The sequence below is a fragment of the Paroedura picta genome, chromosome 10 (assembly GCF_049243985.1).
Source record: "Paroedura picta isolate Pp20150507F chromosome 10, Ppicta_v3.0, whole genome shotgun sequence".
Lineage (NCBI taxonomy): Eukaryota > Metazoa > Chordata > Lepidosauria > Squamata > Gekkonidae > Paroedura > Paroedura picta.
In genome coordinates this window covers 38,150,213-38,163,951 of record NC_135378.1, presented here as the reverse complement: position 1 = coordinate 38,163,951, position 13,739 = coordinate 38,150,213, and the positions used below count along the sequence as shown (strand labels likewise).

General features: G+C 45.5%; 1 protein-coding gene across 24 annotated transcripts in view; it reads left to right on the top strand.

The window, feature by feature from the left end:
* Positions 1 to 13,739, top strand: part of TENM3 (teneurin transmembrane protein 3) — a 1,688,047-nt gene that overhangs the window by 1,190,458 nt on the left and 483,850 nt on the right. For 21 of the 24 annotated variants that reach the window (XM_077302333.1, XM_077302356.1, XM_077302355.1 and 18 more), the window contains one exon: positions 10,629 to 10,739. The exons of 1 other annotated variant lie outside the window; for it this stretch is intronic. The gene's annotated coding sequence lies outside the window, so the exon portion shown is untranslated. Of the gene's footprint in view, positions 1 to 10,021; positions 10,197 to 10,628; positions 10,740 to 11,252; positions 11,384 to 13,739 lie in introns of those variants that run through there. 2 more of the 24 variants (XM_077302336.1, XM_077302337.1) reach the window with 2 other exon arrangements.

Here is a 13,739-nt window from a genome sequence, read left to right as displayed (position 1 = left end):
GAGTTCTGTGACTAACATTGCATTCCCAAGTGACCTTGGTCTTGTCTGTTGGAGAAGGGCCCCTCATGGTCCACAGAAAACTTGTTTTGAAAGAGAGAAATGTCTTAAGCAGTTTGGAAGAGGGAAGGTTGGAGGTCTGGTGCTCAAAGCCAAAAGAATATGTTCCTGGGCATGCACAAATCCTAGGATATGCCTAGAGTAGCATTTTGGATTCTTGTCACTGTATGATCATGGGGACTTAATATAGTAGGTTTAATCCATTGATTTACCATCTTTATTTTATAAATATATCCACCCAGCAAAGCATGCACTCAACATAGTGCTCATTTTGTGTCCCTAACATGCAACCGTATGTGTCACATGAAAACTTCCCTATCTATACAAATTATCAACATTACGTTATAGGTTTGCAAATAATATTTTAATTTTTGTGGAAAATCTAGCTAAGATATGCACAATTTTTTTTTAAAAAAAATCAGATTTGATGTTGTAGAATATGCCATTAGCTAATAGGTTTGTATCATACGTCACATGGGACTGCATTATTTGTAAGCTAATAAAAGCATAATTAAAGGAAACAGTATCCTGGCCGTAGAACACCTTATAAATTGTCAGTTCCATTTTTTTGTATGCTTTATATTTTTGTCAGTCAAGCTCCACTGAAAACCTGTAATAATTAATAGTAAACAGGAGGGGAGGCATTTTTAATGGACTCCTTTCTGAGATCCTGTGCTAAAAAAAAGGAAAAGTTCCCATGGGTATAGTATAAGTTAGCTTTTTTCAGGAAAAAGAAAAGGAATGAATTACATTTTTCTTCTTGTCCTTTAAATGAATAGCATAGTTTGGGTGAAATTATCAGGCAATTGCATGCCTTTTATGCAGATAATGCTATTTGATGAAAGCGGTGTTTTGATCTGCTAAGGATAATACAGATCCAGGGTTGGATTCATTGGTAAGAGTAAAGCTGTCTTCTGTGATAACTTCATCTCAGCATGAGGTCAGACGGGGAAAACTGGGATGGGGGATTAAAAAATGACACAGTCGGAGCAGTATTCAGTTCCCTGCTGTGCTCCTGGCTGCACACTATAGCTTATGTTTCTGATCTGTTATGGTATTGTCTGCTTTTCTCTCCCAGAGCAGAAAGAGATTGCTTAAAACTTTTCTTTTTTCAGCTGGAGGGATTAGTTCAGTGCAGCTTTTTTAATTAAAGAAACTGTATCTTTTTCAAGGCAATTTAAGGCTGCAGTGGAAGGCCATCAGCATTCATAACTTAGTACTATTAACTATAACAAAGAGTTGCCATACCTTTTAAATTTTAAAATAGGAGCCAATCTGTAGAATTTTAGGATTCATAATTGCTCCTTACCCAAATAAGGAAGGCTGAATGAATTTTTGTCTGCAGCTAGCAGCTTCAAATATGGTACATCCCATTTAGCTAAGCTTCCTTTATTAAATCCCCACAATACAAGCAGAATATTTTAATTGTATAAATAAGCAGCAGTAGTTCTGAATATTTTGTCTCCCTTATACAAACTTTTAAGAAAAAAATCTGCACATTAAAAAATGTACAGACGTAGCCCACACATGCAAAAATTATGCAATATCAGGAAATGTAATTTGAAGCAAATTTGCAGCTCAATTTAACCAAGGTTGATAGCTGGAAACCTTAGATATTTAAAATAACGTCCATATGGTGATCATTTTACAAAGCATATAGGGATGGTGCTTAGGTTGCAACATACACATCTCCAACTAAATTCCATGTCAGATCAATTAGAAACAGTTCTCCTGGACAGGCAGAAACAGCATGTGTTGCCACTATACTGACAGAGTATAGACATGAAAGCAACATGGCTAAGGCCTACCTTATTTTACAATTAAATCTCCAAAGAAATTGGGAATACAATTTATATTAATATTGCATTTAGCCAACTGCTATATGAAATACGTAGTCAGAATGGTATGTTTTGTGTGGAATTCAGCAACTTGAAATGGGGGGGATGTTACACATTTCACATGGCTGAGGATGCAATTAGTAGAGTTGTGTTTTTCTTAGCCAATTAATTTCAGCTGACTCAGAGTGGTGTAACTCTGCATTGGATTGCCCTGGTGGTTTCTTTAGATACTGAGCTGGTGTTGATAGGAATATTATTTTTTCCAAATATGTTTTGATAAAAGAAGTTTTAAGCAACTTTATAAACATTTCTTGGCCACCATGGCAACTCAATTTTTAATACAATTTGGGTAAAAAATAAACGATCATAGTAACTTCATGAATTAGATTTTATGTCAAACTCACTCTATACTAATAAGCATTTACTGTCATGAACTCAGAATTTTTTTTCACTATTATTAATGAAAACTGTTCCTCCTTAGGTACACCTTTCTAAAATCACAACACATAGAGAAGTGGCTATACAATATTTCTTTTAGGACATGGACACCTCTATTTCAATATAACAGGTCACTAAAGCATAACCTTTTACAATGTATAGAGTTTGCCCCCCCCCATAAACAAACCAACATCTTGAAATAAAGTTAACTGATTTTTGAAATTGTGATAGGTTGTTGTTGTTGTTGTTGTTTATTTGTTTGTTTTAGCTCCAATGTGTATTAGGAGTACTGGGATTAATACAGGGAAACATTAACTGATCTGCAGAGATACAGTCCCTCTTTCAGTTAACAGAAGGATGGCTTACAGTATTTTACAGAGTTGGTAAAAAGGTAAAGGTATCCCCTGTGCAAGCACCGAGTCATGTCTGACCCTTGGGGTGACGCCCTCTAGCGTTTTCATGGCAGACTCAATACGGGGTGGTTTGCCAGTGCCTTCCCCAGTCATTACCGTTTACCCCCCCAGCAAGCTGGGTACTCATTTTACCAACCTCGGAAGGATGGAAGGCTGAGTCAACCTTGAGCCGGCTGCTGGAATTGAACTCCCAGCCTCATGGGCAAAGCTTTCAGACAGCTGCCTTACCACTCTGCGCCACAAGAGGCTCCTTACAGAGTTGGTATTAGTTAGCAAATGTGCAAAAGGACATAGGGAGAAGAGCATAACATTGTTTATCAAGGTTTTAGATGTTCAAAGCAGATTCTGAAAGTTGTGAAACAGAGTTTTGCTGTTGTTGGAGGGCATTTTTTGAAGGAATCCCATATTCAATATGTTTTTTTCCCCATTCCACTGTCAGCATTCACAACATTCACTGAATCACAGTGGGTAAAAAGAATCCATCCATACATATAATTCTCAACATTGCCCCATCTGTAGATATTTAAACTTGGACAAGGGTGCCATGGACCAGAAAAGACAGATGTTCTAAAAACCCAAGAAAAGCCACTTGTTTGCAGAATATTCTGAAATATTAAAAAAATGAGGGTTAAACTCCTTCCAAAATAATAGAAGCAGCACCAGTATCTTTAAAAAAAGAATAAATGGTCTCAGTAGCCATCGCTAGGCAACCACAATAATATTGCTAGCCTTCCCACATTGGTTTCTTTCAATAAAAGGTGTGTGGGGGGGGTATTTCCAGGGCTGTTTTAGCTGCTGAGGGAAGACTCATTGGGGCCAGATCTGGCAGCAACCACTGGACAGCTTGCTACCACCTAACTTTTATGACTCACCTAAGCCTGCCTGCTTCCTACTGTTCACCCCCACCCCCAAATGCTAGTGCAGTGGTTACAGTTTTGAACTAGCATCTGGGAGATTCAGTTTGAAATCTCTATATAGCTATGGTAGTTCAGTTACACATTATCGACCTAACCTTCCTTACAAGTTTTTTTTTTTGTGAGGGTAAAATGGAAGAGAGAAGGTAAACTGATTTGGGTCCCAGGCAAGATAGAGTATAGATGAAGCAAATAGAGCTGCAGATAGCAGTCAGATGAAAGGAGGACTGGGGAGTGAGGAGAAAAGCATGGAAAGGTGAAGATAAGGGGGTCTCCAAGAAGAGGAAATTGTGTGGAGAAGGGAATGCAAGGGGAAGAGAAGTGCCCACTGCAAATTTTGCACATATGGATCCAGGCCAGTGATTGGCACAATGAGCAGGAAGTGCACAGAGGAAGGAAAGTTCTGAAGGGCAGATAAAGTGGGTTGTCTGGTGGATGGGAATGAGAAAAGGAATCAGAAACAGGCTATGGGGGCTTTCAGGGAATGCAAAGAGAAAATTGTCGGGGATGGAAAACGAGACCTACACTCACGCCCTTATAGTTTTCCCTACTGGTTTTTACATACTTTGTTTATCCATTTTCCTATCATGGGAATTACAAGCAATTATGTAGTTTTACAATGTCTGATAGCATGCAGATCAGCTTGATAATACCATCCCTTTGATGTGAAATTGTGACTTACATCTGCTGAGAAGGTCTACTGATGGAGTATAACCATTTTGCCTCCCTTTTCTTGTTGTGGCCCAGAATTTCCTCTGAAATGCTGCTCTGGGGGACTTGCCTACCCCATCTCAAACAATATGAACAACGAATTGGAGGTCTACCATTGAAGAAGGGCAATCTCTGAAAATCCCCCCACACCTTTCAGTAGAAATCTTCAGCAGAACCCAACCTGTATGTGACCAGTAAAACAGGGCTTATTTATTGTTGTAGTTTTATCTTAATATGTGTATTTAAGGGTTTTTTTAAAGGGCTGAATCTAGACAGCTTTTCACTCAACATTACCTAATTCTCCTACTTACTACATACCATATTCTTTTGTACATGCAAGTCCCATGAATCCCCGCATAGCCTTTTGGGACATCTTCCCTTTCTAGGCACTGAAAAAATTGGCTGGCTCCCTTCCAAAGTGCTTAAACTACCTGAGAACATTACACTTGTGTCTGTTTTACAATGGGCTCATATATTTGGAACCTGCTGCCATTCATGGTATTCGATGATAACATACCCTTAATGATAAAAGAAGGTATAGATATTCTAGGCAGTGAAAGAATTAAAAAAGAACAGTAGTTCAGAGTCTCTGTCTACTATATAAAGTTCCTTTATTAATTTAACGTAACTTGATTTTTAAGGGCCAGATACTCAAGTATCTGGAGCAGTCTTTCTCAACCCAGTTTTCATGAAACCCTGGGGCTTCTTGACAGCCCTGGAAGTGTTTTCTTAATGGCTGGGGGTTAATTCATTTTTAATATATTTTTAAAACTCTGTTAAAAATTGATCAGACAATATATGGTCATTTCAACCCCCGCTCTCAAAATGGCCAATGATAGGCCTCAACGGAATGGGAAGGGAGGGTGCCCAGGTGGGATTTCTACACAACAATGCTTCCCAACCATATTCTGTGTGATCATGCCACTTCTGGGGTTCCTTGAAACCTGAAGAATGTTTCATGGGCTTCTCCATGATCTGGAGTCAGGATGGCTCTCGTCCATACAAAACAAAGAGCAACTGTATTATAATGAAATGTTTTCAGGTAGCATCTGACATGAAAGCAGAAGCATCTCCTCCCCCATATTCATGTGTAAACCTATAGGAGGGAAATGTCATGTGAAGTAATTAAATCTTTTAATTCAAAACACACCTTGATCCTTGTAGCTACTGTAGCAACTGCAATTAAGCGGTATAAAACCTAGCAAGTTGTTTCAGCTGATAGCAGCCAGTCTGAGAGCAGGAAGAGTATTTGGAATCTTTCTCACTTCCGAGCTCTGTGTGGACTCTGTCAAGTTGGCTCTTTTATCAGCCAGTAGTAAAGAGGGTCAGTGATTGGGTGAAACTAAAGTACCTCACTTTCACCAAAGGTTAACCTCTTATACAGCACTAGTTTATGCTGTGGAACACAAGCTAATGTAGCAGAAAAACATGACCCCCATTTAAAGGTTGATTTGTATGATAATCAGTACATTCTGTGGTTCCAGAACAGATATATGTAGGACCCTAGCTTGCCTTAATTAAGGCAATTAAGGCACACTTCCTATTGCAGACAGCAACTGAATTTTATGGCTGTGCCGATGATGATCAGATCAGAATATTTGTTTTACAGTTTTAACATAATTCAACTGCCAAGCAAATAAGCCAGTTCTAAACGTATTTTATCTAAAGTCAGTCTTCCTATGTTTAATGGTCTTATACTCAAGGATGTGTGTTAAAGTGCAGATGTATTTTCATGTCTGGTTGTTGATTGGTTATTTTTAAAACTTTGATGATGTTTTGGCTTACCAAGTTTTGCTTGTAGTAAACAGGATGCCCCTGAAACTTACCAAGGAAAATCTGCTCTGGTTGAGGTTAACAGCACAATCTTCCATTGTTTTTACTGGAGGAGGGTTAGAAGAATTATTTAGGTATTATTTAAGTCTTTCTATTTTAAGCCTTTGTATTTAAAGCAATTTCCCCCAAATGTAATTGGTTTAAATCTAAGTACTTAAATCATGATGTTATGGATTAGTCCACTTTGTTAGTTCTTCTCCTATCAGGTGTGTTTGGGATTGTAAACATTCTTTCCCATTCAAAGCTGAGTGTTCAAGTCCCCCCTCCCCACCCCCCTTGAGTAGGGGATAGAGGCAATTAGGTTTGTTTTCCTAGCACTTTGGGTCCATGCAATGGAGGGCAAGGCCAGACAACCAGCAACTATTGGTCACTGCAAGATCTGCTGGCAGCTAAAAGACTTTTTAGCTGCTAGGAACCTTCCTGTCATTAGGCATAAATGGATACCCAGACTGTCTCACAATGTTTTTAAAAAAGTAACACTAAAGTACAATTAGGAAGTGTGTGTGTGTGTGGGAGGGGGTTATCTTCGGAGAGGCTTTGAGAAACCTGACACCAGACTGATCTGCAGGAATGCTCTCAGACAGGCCTGGCAAACATGCCCAGAGAGGGAGAGGGCAAAAGGGGAGCTGGGGGGGGGGGGAAATGACTCAACTCTGCTATATTTTCCAAAGGAAGTCCTAAATAGCTGTTAACTCTGATCCATGAAGCTAATTGTACCAAGAACAAATGGGAATTGTAACTGTCACATTAGGGTCAGCCAGTAAGATTGATGGAGCGACTGAAACAAGCTTTCCCCCCTTGTCTCTCTTTCTTTTTTTATTATTATTATGCTTTATCCGTATCCACAGTAATGCACATCGCCGGCTCTCTTGATCCCGCCCAGGCCCTCTCTTATCTAACTGTTCTCAACCACAATCTTGACGCATACCCCCAAAGCAAACTTAGTGGTTAGAAACAATTTCCTCTGCTACAGAGTTGTATTTCAATGCCATTTGACAGGCGATGGGATTCGTTGCAGGCACTTCGGTACCTTCAGAAACGCGCCGGCACACACAGAGCAGCCAGCAGCCCTGTCCAGAGGGCAGAGGAAGGGGCTTTAAGAGGCACATCAAAAAGGGACACACCAGGGCAATTTTACAAGTCTGGAAAGTGCATGCCCAGTGCCTGGAATCCCCCTCCCCTCCCCTCCCCTCCCCATTTTTACGAGTCCCATCCCGCAGGCAGGAGCCAGGATGTCTTGCTGTCGAGGTCCAATCCTGCTGTTTGCTTCTAATTACCCCTTGGATACACCGAGAAGCCAAAGGGGCTGGGAAGGCTTCTGGCCCTTTGAGTACGGGGAACATGCGCCACTGCTCCCCTCCCCCCAAAACCTGGCACCACCCAATAAAAGTTTATTAGAACACGGGAGGGTCCTAATGTGCAGGCTCGACCGCAGGAGTTTTTGAATTGTGACTATTACTTTAAGTTCAGTCACGTCCCGCGGCAGCCCTCGGAAAGCGAGGACGACATTAGCCAGATCAGGTTTGGAAGGAACGTGACTTAACGCACTTCAAATTAGCTTAAAGGCTAAAGCGTAATTAAACTGCGGTAAGCTTCATCCGCCAGGATTCGGCTTACCCGACGGTCCTAAACGCATTACTTGGGGGCAAGCCCCGACGACTTCGCGAAAGTCCTCCACAGGGAGGGAGGCACGGAGGGAGGGAGCGGGGTGGGTGCCGTCGTGTTTCAATCCGTGCTCCTCGCCCTTTTGGTGCCATTCAAAAGATAGCCCGCGCGCTCGAAAGGATGAGGCTGGAGAGGGCCGATCCGTCGAGGGGCCTGGGGAGGCGCTGGTTCCTTCGCGCCTGTGTCGAGCCGCAAGGCTGGCCGTTTGTGCCTTGACTACTTCAAGGCAAGCTTGCTCCAAACACAGACTCCTCTAAACTTCCTCACCCCCCTTCCCCCAGTCTCAAGCCGAAGTCTTTCTCTGCCCGGAGGCTGCTTGGGTCCGACGGTACGCGTTTCCCCCGCCCCACGTTAGGGTTGAAGTGGCCCTGGGTGAGCGGGGAGCGTAGGGCTGCGGGGCAGCCTTTTGGGAAGCAAATCCTCAGGAGGAGCTGCCTTTCTCTGCGAAGGGCGCTGGTCTCCCCTCAGTTCACCTCTGTCGCTGTTTAGGGGGGAATGTCCGAGGAGGGGCCCCAATCTCAGAGCCCCAAGCCCCGCAGATGATCCTGAAGGCAGTCTTGCCAAGCACGGGGCCAAGCATGATTCTCGTGACCCTTTCTCCTACACTGCGCCACATTGAGGGTTTTTTGGGGAGGGGGGAGGGCTTCTTCCACGCACCTGGGTCACGCACTCGATTATCCAGTTTCGCACAGGGAAATTGTCGCTGTTACAAGAGGCCCATCCCAAGAACATTGCCCTGGACGCCAGCCCCACTCGGCGCGCAGCAGCCCTGTTCCCGCATCCCAGACGGCCTTCTAGCCACTGGCCGAGGGGGCTTCCGCAAGCGCTGCGCTTCCCACCGCCGCCTACTTTTTTTTTTTCCGGAGGGAAAGGGGGGCAAACGGGGACTTCTGTGAAACTAGCTGGCGGGTGATTTTTAGTTGGTCCCAATAGGGTGAGGAGGACACGGTTCTTTCTCTGTGGCCTGGATTGTCCCCTAGTTAGTTTTCAGGGAGGGAGGGGGGCAGATGAAGCAGCCCAGGCTGCCTCTAAAGTGTGTTGTAAAGTGGGGATAAACCGGGAAAGGACAAGGACATCAGGCAGAAGATAACATGCAGCGTAACTTTCCGCAGGCGTCCCGCGAGTAAGGCCCCCATTCAGTGAGGCTTACTCTTAGGACAATGCTTTTTGGGGGCGCACTGGTAGCCCCTAGTACATGCGTGGTTCGAGAGAACGGGAGAGCGGTGGTGCCCCCCGAAGCTCGCTGCGAGTGCTGAGCGGTGAGCCGGTGTAGAGCAACCAGAGGGTCCGGCGCGTGTAGTTTGGTGCGCAGGTGCCCGTTTACACGCGGGAGATCACCGCGCTGTCCTTGCTTGGCTCGGAGCGGGCCGGTGGCGGGGGGATGTCAGAACAAGGCGCGCGAGCACGAACTGAACTTTCAGACCGGCCCAAACTCGCAGGTTATTCTGAGGCTCGGCGGAGGAAGGGCCGCGCGCAGCCAAATCCTATATTCGGGAGGAAATTCTACGGGGTTCCCCAGGACAGACTGCCCAATCGCCCTGCGCCCGATTAAGCAGCCCTCTGCTGGGCTTCAGTATCCGTCCCTTGCTCGCCCACCCACCTTCCCTTGCTCCAGTGCCTCCGTCGACCTACCCTGCAAACGACAACGACCGGGGGGGGGGGAGAAATAAAATTCTAGCATGTGACAAACAGGCCACCTTTCCCGACAGGAGCAGCCCCCCCTCTTTCCACCCGTCTGCCAAGGTGCCCGACCAGTCGTGTGCCAATACTTGATGTATCGATTATCTCTCCCCGCACCCCCCCCCCCCCCCCGAAGAAGAGGAAGACAGATCGAAATCAATCCGTGCCGTCCCAAGCGCGAGCGGCGCAAGCCGTCGGCCCGCGTCTCCCCTCGCTCGTCGGCGGGTCGGGCCGCATGTATAATGAGCCCCCGTAAGTTCATTAGTGTTTGCAATCAGCGGTACGCAGACACCCTCATCAGGGCAGAAAGCTGCAGAGAGCCATTCATCAGCGTGAAGTGTTGTTCACGGATGACCCCTAAATCACGGCACTAGTAGTGGAGGCACTGATTGGACACAGCATGGGAGCCTCCGCGCTTTACATTAACCAACAGAGGCAGTGGGGAAGAGAAAAGGGGACGAGGCGAAGGTGGTTCAGTCCATCGCGCGGCGGCAGGCGGAGGAACGGACGCCTCGGTGGCCAAAGCGCAGCGGAGGAGCGTGGTTGCCGACTCGCCCAACGCCCGCGCCGAGGAGCCGGGGACTATAAATGGCCAGACCCATCCCCCGGTGCCCAGGCCGGCCGGATGGCTCTCCCCGCGCTTTGTGGTAGGCGCCTCTCCCGTCTCCCTCCTCTGGCAAGGGGAGGCAGGAGCTAGCTACGGCAGCTTCTGCCGCCGCCGCCTGGTCCTTTTGGGGTCCCCCCCGTTTTCAATTAGATCCTCCCGGCCGCCTCTGCCCCTCCCCCCTCCCTCCCCTCCACCCGTGGCATTTTATTGAGGGGCTCTATCTGGCGCTTTCCTGCCGCCTTCCTAGAAAGGGCGAGCAAAAATTAATCATGAACTCCCCGCGCGCGCTCCTCGCCAAGGAGAAAGCGCAGCCAAGAAAGTGAACTCCTCGGGGCTTGCCGCCTCCCCTCCACCCCCTCGCCCAGCCTGCCGGGACGAAGAAAGGAACTTGTAACACTTTCTCTTTCTCTCTCTCTCCTCCCGCCCCCGTCCCCCTTCCCGCGATTCTCTGTTGTTGTTGTTATTGGCCAAGTGCGTGGCTCGCGGAGCTGCTGCTGCTGCCGCTGTTCTTCTCGGCGCTGCTGGGCTAACTGAGGAGAGGAGGAGGAGGAGGCGGTGGAGAGTCCAAAGCGGAGGCGCTCCGGTAAGTGGCTTCGTTTCGCGCTCTATGCCGGTCCTAGCGCCCGCGCCTGAAACGGAGGGGCGCAGGGGGAGTTGGGCTTTGGAGAGGGTTGCATTGGCAAAGGGGGGGGGTTATTTTGCCCCCCGGTTCTCCAGACTGGCCTTTGGGGAACGTCTCCGGCTGCAGTTCCGACCTCCGTCCGTCGGTTTTTCTCAGAGTCGCCTGAAAACTTTCTTTTTTGGGGTGTGTGTGTATGGGGGGGGGGGTATTTTTCGCTTTTGTTCTTTCCCTCTTTACCGGTAGCCCTTGATGCTCGGCTTCCGGAGGGAGAGGAGAGGGGTGGCGGGCGGGAGGCCTGGCTGCCTCGCTCCCTCCCTCTCTCCTTCCTGGGGGGGGGGAGGGGTGCCCAGCGCGTCCTGGGCAAGCGGTGCCCGATCTGCGGCGAAGCAGCGCCCGCGCGCCTGAGCCGGGGGAAGAGGCGACGGAGGGGCAGCGGGGGGCGCGCGACGGGCTGTTGGGGCCGAGCACTTCCCCAACTTGATCTCCCCGCGCGGGGAGGGCCCGGCGAGTCGTCTGTTGGCATCTGCGGTGTCTTGGGCTTGTTCCGGCAGGCTCGCCGGTCTCAGAGCAGCCGCAGCTGGGCTTTGCCTCTTAGGATTCAGCAGGTTGCACTTTTGCTGATTTATTGACCTTTTCCAGTCAAGCCAGGTGTACAGAAGCATTAGTTAACCGAAACATTTGTCTTCTAAACTAGCAAAAGTCCAGCTTTCTCCCTGTGGCTGGGCCGGTTTGTGTGTGTGTGTGTGTGGTGGTGGTGGTGGTGGTGGTGGTGGTGGTGGTGGTGGGGGGGGGGGGATAATGCCCTAGCAGCAATCTAATTTTTCTTCTTCTTTTGAAGTCACTGTGTTAGTCCAGGCTCTTCTTTGTAAGTCTAATGGAAGCTGAAGTAGGCAGTCCTAGCATTGCCTGGAAGACTTTTGAATGGTTTGTGTGAGCTGTGGTGTGATCTGCTGAGGTTGTTTATTTTCATAACACCTTACTTCGGACAATGTATTTGACAAACCTTTGTAGGCAGTGAGAGAGTCCACCGGGTGGTCTGTTCGCTGTGGAAATAGACCTCCAGACGTTGCCTGGTTTTTCTGCTCCTCTGTAGAAAGAAAGAACGTGTTTGTTCCATTGTTTCTGATGTATGCTAAAAACGGCAGAAAATACATGCTTTCCAACTAGAAATTAGTGGATTTCGATAGCTCAGCAAAAATCATCTTCCGATAGTTATTCTTCTTTTGTATTATGCAATCTAATCAGTGTTATAATAACTTTAAAATTAACACAAAGTGAAGTACCAAAGTATTTTTATATTGCTACTGTAGATGTAATACCAATGCAGTGACTTTCAGTATTTAAGCACTTCATATGATTTAAACCGTGTCATGATGGTGCATTTTGTTCTGAGACACAGAATTGCTATGTGTGTTTGTACCTGATGAGATACTTTCTTGAAGCATGTCCTATTGATTTATGTGGAACCCATTTCCCTGAAATACCTTTATGATTGTTGACCTGATTTTATTTTATTGATATGATATGAAGACGTATGGATTCTTACATCATTGTGTTTGTGAGGTTTGCCAGTGTATTTATATGTTGTACTAAGGGGGGGAAACTGCGAGGCCACCATAGGTACTCTTGACCGCATACGCAGAGGCTACATACTTGCATAGATAATCTTACGAGTTCTGTTATGAACACTGCTGTTTTCTGCTATAGTAGACAACCTAAGCTATATAGTCCATATTCATTCTTTAAGTAGACTGTGGCTACTGAGTTTAAGACAATGAAGACCCAATGGAATTTATGGAATAGCTTGGCTTACGTAGACTTAACTATGTGGTAGGTTAAGTTGTAGCTTTCATCAGCTGGAATACTGAAAGTGTCTTCCGTGCACCATGTTAAATATTCTTGGGAAGCAAATAAGTATGTCCTGGCATCTGGCGGAATACAGTAAGCAGGGCTGCTCTGGAGCAGAAGAAGTTGGATGTGAATGTCCTGAAGAAGTCTTCTTTGCGCGATGGAGCATGTTGCCATCATAGTCTAATCCAGTTAGCAATTTAATACTATGACTTCATAGCTTTCCTATGCAAAGAAGCCACAATAAACTTGTGGCTCAAAGGCTAATAACATAGCAGCTCACTGAACAAAATAAAACTTAAGTATCAAAACACTGGGTTTTTTTTAAAGAAATTGTACAAATATATATTTTTAATTCTGGATACTGACAGAATGATGCCTACTGAAGTTTTATATCCTTGCAAAATACTGGGGAACGAATGCATCAAAATTTGGTGTCCTTCTATATCACTTTTTTATTTCTTGCTCTTAGTGCTAAATAAGATCCCAGTATTGTTAATGAACCACTTTTTATTGGTTTAGATGACCCTTTGATTAAATATGATAAAATACATACTTACTGTTCCTGGAGGCATCAGGCCTTATTTAAGTCAGTGCATTTTGAGGAGTAGTTCACAAGGAAAGGAAGATCATGGCAGTGGTTTGTATAAATGTTGCCTGCATCCATCATGAACACTTTAAAAACATGGGGTGAAAATCACTTACTACCAAGCAGTCACATTGAGACAGGCATAAGTACTTTGCATATTATAGCAGAATGGAATATCAAGATCTTTTGTAATCATATTTTTTCAGCTTTTGGATTTAGATAGAAGGGTAGTTGTACGCTCAGATTCAAATATGTATAGAAAAATTGGTAATTTTCATGAGTCTGTTTAAACGGTTTTTAAACAATTGGTTGTGTTTCTATGTGTTTGTTGTTTTAACAGATAAAGCTATATTGAAGATCTTGATATTTGTTATGCAGAACCCAGAGTTTCTGTTACTTGATGGTGTTGAAGCTGTTTGTTTAAAGAAAGCTCCACCATGTCATGTGTTTGTTAAGGTGAAAGAGAGATGCTTTCTTATTCCAAACAACCCTGTATAAATCAGAGGCTGCAGTTATATTTCTTG